This window comes from Eumetopias jubatus, unplaced genomic scaffold (assembly GCF_037043125.1).
Source record: "Eumetopias jubatus isolate StellerSeaLion01/CBP00866 unplaced genomic scaffold, mEumJub1_p1.0 scaffold_1, whole genome shotgun sequence".
Taxonomy (NCBI): Eukaryota; Metazoa; Chordata; class Mammalia; order Carnivora; family Otariidae; genus Eumetopias; species Eumetopias jubatus.
In genome coordinates, this window is record NW_028274807.1 from 149,403,709 (window position 1) to 149,411,831 (window position 8,123).

General features: G+C 37.5%; 1 pseudogene; it reads left to right on the forward strand.

Annotated features, from left to right (window-relative positions):
• Positions 1-6,037: 6,037 nt before the first annotated feature.
• Positions 6,038-7,780, forward strand: LOC114212245 (small integral membrane protein 19 pseudogene; annotated as a pseudogene).
• The last annotated feature ends 343 nt before the right edge of the window (positions 7,781-8,123 follow it).

Sequence of the window (8,123 nt, forward strand, 5' to 3'; positions counted from 1 at the left end):
TCTAATGGCCATTTGTAAAATTCGGCATCTAACCACTAGAGAATACACATTTTTCTCATGCCTACTTAGAGCATTTATAAAACTTTATTATGTACCAGGCAAGACACCAAAACTCAGCAAATTTCAAAGAAGAGTCAGAAATTGTCTTTTGACTACCACGCAACTAAATTAGAAGTCTCTAACAAACAGCTTAATAGCTTAATTTAGATTTAATTGTGTATGTCTCATACATTTGTGGTACAGTTGTAGTTATTTGTCAGTCTGCCTTCCATCCCGGGATCCCTTGGTCTCCTAAATGATTTTTTAAAAATTTGTATATGTTAAGGTTCACTCTTTGCTCTCTAAGATCCTATGGGTTTTGACAAATGCATAGGGTCATGTATCCACTAGGACATCACAGAGTACCATACAGGAATTTCACTGCCCTAAAAAAATTTTCTGTGTTCCACCTATTAAACCCTTCTCCCTCCTCTCACACCCCTGGCAACCACTGGCCTTTTTACTGTATAGCTTTCCCTTTCCAGAATGTTATATAGCTGGAATCATACAGTATATAGCTTTTCAGATTGGCTCCTTTCACATAGCAATATGCACTTTAGGGGTCTTCCATAATTTTTGATGGCTTGATAGCTCTTTTTTTAATCTCCGAATAATATTCTACTGTATTCACTTACCACAGTTTATTCATTCACCTATTGAAGAACATTTTGGTTGTTTCTAGTGTTTGGCAATTGTGATTAAAGCTGCTGAACATTTGCATGCAGGTTTTTGTGTGAACATAGTTTTCAAATCAGTTGGGTAAATACCTAGGAACATGGGTGCTGGATCATATGGTAAAACTATGTTTAGCTTTGTAAGAAACTGCCAAACTTTCTTCCAAAGTGGCTCTACCATTTTCCACTCCCACCAGCAATGAGTGAAAATGTTTGTCTGCATCCTTATCAAGAAATGCTGTTGTCAGTTTATTGGGTTTTAGTTATTTTATTTTATTTTTTTTATTTTTGAAAATTTATTTATTTGACAGAGAGAGAGAGAGAGAGCAGAAGTAGGCAGAATGGGAGGGAGAAGCAGGCTCCCTGCTGAGCAGAGAGCTCGATGATCCCAGGACCGTGGGATCATGACCTGAGCCAAAGGCAGACACTTAACCCACTGAGCCACCCAGGCGTCCCGGATTTTAGTCCTTTTAATAGATATGTGGTGTTAGCTCATTTTTTCATTCTTTTAAACTGTGATTCCCTAACGACAAATAATGTTGAGCATCTTTTCATATGTTTATTTGTCTCTGGTGCATTATCTCTTTGGATCTTTTGCCCATTTTTAATTTGGGATGTTTGTTTTCTTATTGTTGAGGTTTGAGTTCTTTGTATATTTTGGATACAAGTCTTTTTATTAGATACATGTTTTGCAAATATTTTCTTCAGCCTGTGGCTTGCCTTTTTAGTCCCTTAACAGCACCTTTTGCAGACAGGAAGTTTTTGATGTTAATAAAGTCTAACTTAACAGTTTTTTCTTTTATTTCATAGATTCTGTTTTCAGTGTTGTATCTAAAAATTCATTGACAAACCCAAGGTCACATAGATTTTCTCCTATGTTTTCTTCTCAAAAATGTATAGTTTTGTGTTTTACATTTAGGCCTATGATCCACTTTGAATTCATTTTTGTAAAGGGTGTAAAATCTATGTTTAGATTAACTTTTTTTGCCTATGGACATTCAACGATTACAGTACATTCAATCATTACAGAAAAGACTGTCCTTTCTCCATTGAATTGCCTTTGCATATTTGATCAGTTGACTGTATGTGGGTCTACTTCTGGGCTCTATCTGTTCCATGGCTTTATGTGCTATTCTATTGCCAATACCATGCCATTTTGATTATGGTAACTTTATATAGTAAGTCTCTAAATCAGGTAGTGTGAGTCCTCCAACTTTGTTTTTCTTCACTATTGTGCTGATTCTCCTAGGTCTTTTGTTTTTCCATATGAACTTTAGAATCAGCTTGTTGATATCTACAAAATAGGAGTTTATATATTTTTTTAAGATTTTATTTTTAGTAATCTCTACACCCAACATGGGGCTTGAACATACAACCCCAAGATCAAGAGTCACATGCTCCACTGACAGAGCCAACCAGGTGCCCCTAGCTTGCTGGTTTTTTTTTTTTTTTTTAAGATTTATTTATTTATTTTACGGGGGGAATGCAAGCAAGGGGAGGGGCAGAGGGAAAGAGAGAGGAAGAAAATCTCAAGTAGATTCTCTGCTGAGCACAGAGCCAGACACGGAGCTCAATCTCATGACCCCGAGATCATGACCTGAGCCGAAATCAAGAGATGGACACTCAACTGACTGAGCCACCGAGGTACCCTTCTAACTTGCTTTATTTTTTATGAGATTTGTATTGGACCTATAGGTCAGGTTGAGAAGAACTGACATCTTAATAATAATACTGGGTCTTCTGATCCATGAAGATGGAATATATATATATATTTATATTTTTAAGTCTTATAAATATGTACACATAAGATTTAAAAAATTTGTGAATAGCCCAGAAGTCGAAAAAGAGATAATAATGGAAATTTTAATATATTTATAAATGAGTCATAATGAGTGATAACATATTAAAACTTGTGGGTGATATAAAAGGTGGTGCTCTGTGGGAAACTTATAGCTTTAACTACTTTATAATAGAAAATCAGACAGAGTGAAAATAAATAAGATGCCCATGACAAAAAGTGGGAAAAATAGTAGAATAAACCCAAATAAGTAAAGGAAGGAGATAATAAAGTTAAGACAGAAATAAATAGAAATCAAAAATATAATAAGAGAATCAACAAAGTCCAAAATTGGTTCTTTAAGCAGATGAGTAAGTTAGACACACCCCTGGTGAAATTAAATAAAACATTTAAAAACAAAGTACAATGAAGTCTTTTATATATGCAAAAAGGAATATAAAGACACAGGAAGATTAAAAATATTAACTAAATGCTAACATCAACTTTATGTCAATGAATTTGAAACTTAGATGAATTAAATTCCTAAAACAAAATTAATCCAATGAACTCAAGAATAAATAGAAAGCCTTACAAGTTCCACAGTGATGAAAGAAAGGAAAGCAGGGGCGCCTGGGTAGCTCAGTCAGTTAGGTGTCTGACTCCTGATTTCGGTTCAGGTCATGATCTCAGAGTCTTGGGATGGAGCCCCACATCAGGCTCTGTGCTCAATGAAGAGTCTGCTTGAGATTCTCTCTCTCCCTCCCCCTCTGCACAGCGCCCTCATCTCTCTCTTTCTAAATAATAATAACATAAAATAAAATAAAAATAAATTTAAAAGAAGTAGGAAATGAAAGGAGAAATTAAGAACCTTTTCACAAAGAAAACACCAGACCCAAAATATTCTATGGGATGTCTACCAAACTTTTATGTAACAGATGATCCCAGTGTATACAATTGTTTTTCAGGGAATAAGAAGGGAGAGAAACTTCCTAATCATTCTAACTTCAATAACAAAACTAGAGAACTATAGTACAACAATGGAAATTATAGATCCATTTAATTCATAAAAATAGATGTAAATGCTCTAAATACAGTGTTAGTAAATCAAATTTGATACTGTATGAAGAGGAAAAATATACCACAGTCAAGTCAGTTTTAAACTAGGAATGCAAAGATGATTTTACTATTAGAAAATACAGGGGCGCCTGAGTGGCTCAGTCGTTAAGCGTCTGCCTTCGGCTCAGGTCATGATCCCGGGGTCCTGGGATCAAGCCCTGCATCGGGCTCCCTGCTCCGTGGGAAGCCTGCTTCTCCTTCTCCCACTCCCCCTGCTTGTGTTCCCTCTCTCTGTCAAATAAATAAATAAAATCTTAAAGAAAAACAGAAAATACATAAATCCTTATATAAGTAGAGAAAAGCCATATGACCATGTTTAGAGATGCAGAAAATGCATTTGATAAATTCAACACTGATTCATGGTTTTTTGTAAATCCTCGAAAAAAATTACAATTTCTTTGATCCAACAAAGGGAATCTACCCCCCCAAAGATCCTAAAATGGGGGAAAATTAGAATTATTCCCTTTGAAAATGAGAAGACAAAAGTGTCCACAATCACCTACTCAACATTGTACTAGCAGCCCTAGGCAGTGCCATGAGATAAAGGGAAATTAAAAGCATAAAGATTGGAAAGAAGAAAATAAAACCCCAAAGAATCTACAAATAATTAGACACAAAAGGAGAAATTAGCAAACTAGCTGAGTATAATGTGAATATATGAAAGTCAATTACATGCCTGAAAACTAAAGCCATTCAATTTATAAAAATAAACCATTTTAATGGGAAAATGTTCAAGTTTACTTGAAATTAGAGAAATGCAAATTACAACAATACTAAGAACATTTTTTACCTATCAGATTGGCAAAAATTAAAAACTATGACAACACAATTTGTTAGTGAGACTGTGAAGAAACAAATTCCCATTGTTGATGGGAATGCAAATTGGTACAAACCTTCTGTACAATTTAGCAATACCTAATATGCAGGAGAGTTAATCCAGCTGCCTTGAATTGCTTAATCCTTGCACATTTTCATAGGTCTTCAGCTGGTTTCTGGGAATGGAGCCCTGTGCTACAAACCGGTAAGAGTATTTTGCATGCTTGGAACTTTGAACCACGTTGTACTGGCCTATCCATGTGGTTTGTGCCTGATGGGGAACATCTCCTTCTTTCCTGAGGTCTGAAATTGAGTCATGAAGTTACAGTAACTGCAGTTAATCAGGAAGGTACTTTGTGCCTATGTAACCAACCCCTGTCCCCCGCCCCCGGGGGCATTAAAAACCCTCAACTCAGGCTCAGGGAAGTTTCCCTGGCAGAAAAAAACTTGACTTAATGTTGCTACTGTTCATCGCTGGGAGAGTAAGGGTGTGCTGTGTAATTCTGCTGGAAGAGTACTATTGGAAGCTGGTGCCTGGTTCCCCTAGACTCCACCCCAAGCATCTTTCTCCTTTATTGACCTTGCTTTGTATCCTTCCGCTGTAATAAATTTTAGTGGTGAGTATAACAATTTCTGAGGCCTGTGAGTGCATTTAGTGAATCCCAGAACTGGGGGTGGTCTTTGAGACCACTGACACACTTGACAGAATTACATATGCACTAACTTTTTGGCTCAGCAATCCCACTTCTAGGAATTTACCCTGAAGATACACTTTCATCAATAAGAAAATACAAAGGCACAAGATTAGTCACTGCAGCATTGATGGTATTGCAAAATATTAGGAACAATCTAAATGTCCATACATAGGAGAGTGGTTGAATAAAAGATGGTGCATCTGCCCAATGGAATATCATGCAGCTGTAAAAAAAAAAAAAAAAAAAGGAAGAGGAAAATTTCTATGAACTGATATGGAATGACTTCCAGGCCACATTGGTGAGTGAGAAAAACAATATGTTCAAGAATATATATAGTATGCTACCTTTCATATAATAAAGGGAGCTATAAGGTATATGCTCATTTGTGGGGAAAAAAATATAGGACAGGTAAGTCATAGGCTAATGAGATTGGTTATCTATGAGAGGGAGCGGGTGCAAACAGGTGATGGGGGTAAAGGAATGAGGGGGAGGGATGGAAGTAGAGCTTCTCTAAGTATAGCTTTTTGTATTCTGACCCTTAGAACCATAGCATGTTTCACATATGCCCCCTCCTCCAATAAATAATTGAAATTAATCAGGACAAGGCAAAAATCCAAATGGCAAACCTGTGTATTATAAATAAACGTCATAACCACCTTAAAGGGGACAGAGAAGAAAAGAACTAGCCTAAGTAACTTTGGAAAATAATATGTTGATGATATAAAGCTGAAGATAAGAATTGTACAAAAATGTATTCTAGTTAGTGCATCTGTTTGTCATGGGGATAATGAACTTGCAATTCTGAAACTTTATGTACATGCTGGAGTTAAGCAAATAACTATATTGTAGGTAATAAGAGCTAGCTTTCTGTTAGAGAGAAGAGTTACAACCAAGCACAGGGGAAGACTAGGATGAAGACCATGGCGTTGGATTGGAATCAAAGGTACCAGTATGAACTCATGACTTCAGACACATATGGGGAGATAGAGAGAGGCTGGATATGTATTTTCTAGTCCTGCACACTGAGATGGCCCACAAGCAGTGAACCTCATAGCAATGATCACACCTAGTACTCAGATCTTGGTTTCTAAGTAAAAGAATGAGGGTTCTTTGGAGAAGTGGTTGATCCCAGGACTGGAGCAGGGAAAGTGCAAGATTCGGGGGAGGGAGAGAGATGTTTTGTGCTGCCATAAAGTAAGGAAGTGGCCCCAAAAATGACAGGGGAATGTCAGAAGGACATAGAAGCTAACCAGAAGAAGTCCCCCAAAACCAAACCTGGGGCAATTTTAGCAACAAAATAAATAATGATAGTAATAGATTATAACCCATAAACTAAATATACTTGAGTCCATGCTGATACAGTAGTTAACAGGAGAAAAGGGACGGCTCTTCCTTACTGTAGAATTCTACACTAATAATATAGAAGGAATGATGGAAATAGAAAATCACCATTTGGCAAGCACCAGAGTTGCAATCATTGCAGGCAAGAATCATTGATGGTGGCTCAGTTGGTTAAGTGACTGCCTTGGGCTCAGGTCATGATCCTGGAGTCCGAGGATCGAGTCCCGCATTGGGCTCCCTGCTCGTCAGGGAGTCTGCTTCTCCCTCTGACCCTCCCCACTCTCGTGCTCTCTCACTCTCTCTCTCTCAAATTAAAAAAAAAAAAAAGACTCATTGATGGATATATAAAACTAGACGATGAACATATGAGAAACAGGTATTTGCAGAGTCTCAAAGTATCTCCCCATATGATACTTACCAATTACAAAGGGGAAAACAATAACTTTATAATGAAGAAACTTGGCAGACACCACTTAAACAAGTGATCAAAGTTAAAATCACCAGTAATGGGACATGTTGACATCGGGTACCCCTTGATACCATGCACTAAGAAGGGTATATCAGGACACCTGGGTGGCTCAGTCAGTTAAGCGTCTGCCTTTGGCTCAGGTCATGACACCAGGGTCCTGGGATCAAGTCCCACATTAGGCCCCCTGCTCTGCCTACTTGTGCTCTTTCTCTGTCAAATAAATAAATAAAATCTTCAAAAAAAAAGTCAAATTTTGAGTTTAAAAAAAAAAGAAGGGTATATCATCACTTCTTGCCAAAAATGCATAATGTTGATACAATCATGAGAAAACACCAAACAAATTTAGGAACATTTTACAAAATAACTAGCTAGTACTTTCCAAAAGTGTCAAAGCATGAAAGATGAAGCTGATTTTTTCCAGGTTGGAGGAGACTAGGAAGAGAACTGAATGCAGTGGGGGACCAGCCGTGACTCCGGGGAAGGAGCCAGGAGCAGCCCAGTCGCTTGCTGCCTCCCAGTGAGCAGCTCCCCTGCCTGGAGGTTAGGGGGTGATGGGTGCCAATGGCTCTATCGATTACAGCCTTAAAAAGGCCTAGAATGAAGCCACCAACTTTTACTGTGTCGGGATCTTTGTCACTTTGGGCTCTTCATGTGCACCAAAAGGAATAAAAAGAAAATTATGAGGGTATCCAGTGTGCCATCTATAACAGAAACTTCATTAGAGCCCAAATTTTATGACACGATAAGCAAAATTCATTCACGATAGCAACTGGAAATGTATTCCATTTCCAGGAAGTCTGGCTATCAGCAGCCATTAAACCAAGCTAACAATATGTGGCTCTCCTTGGAATGAAATCTCAGAAAATGACCAATATAAGTAATTGTTGTTAAACAACATGGTAGCAAACTCTTAATTCTACTAAATCATGAATAGCATTTTTAAAAAACTCTGTCTCCATAGAATCATTTATTTGTGACTTTTCCCTAATTTGTGTCTGTGTGTGTGTGTGTGTGTGTGTGTGTGTGTTTCATTTTAATTTTTAAAATTGCATGTCAGTGGTGCTTGGCTGGCTCAGTTGATACAGCATGCAACTCTTGATCTTGGGGTCGTGAGCTCAAACCCCACATTGCCCATAGAGCTTACTCTAAAAAAAAAACAATAAAAATAAATAAATTTCATCTCCTACTCATTTGTT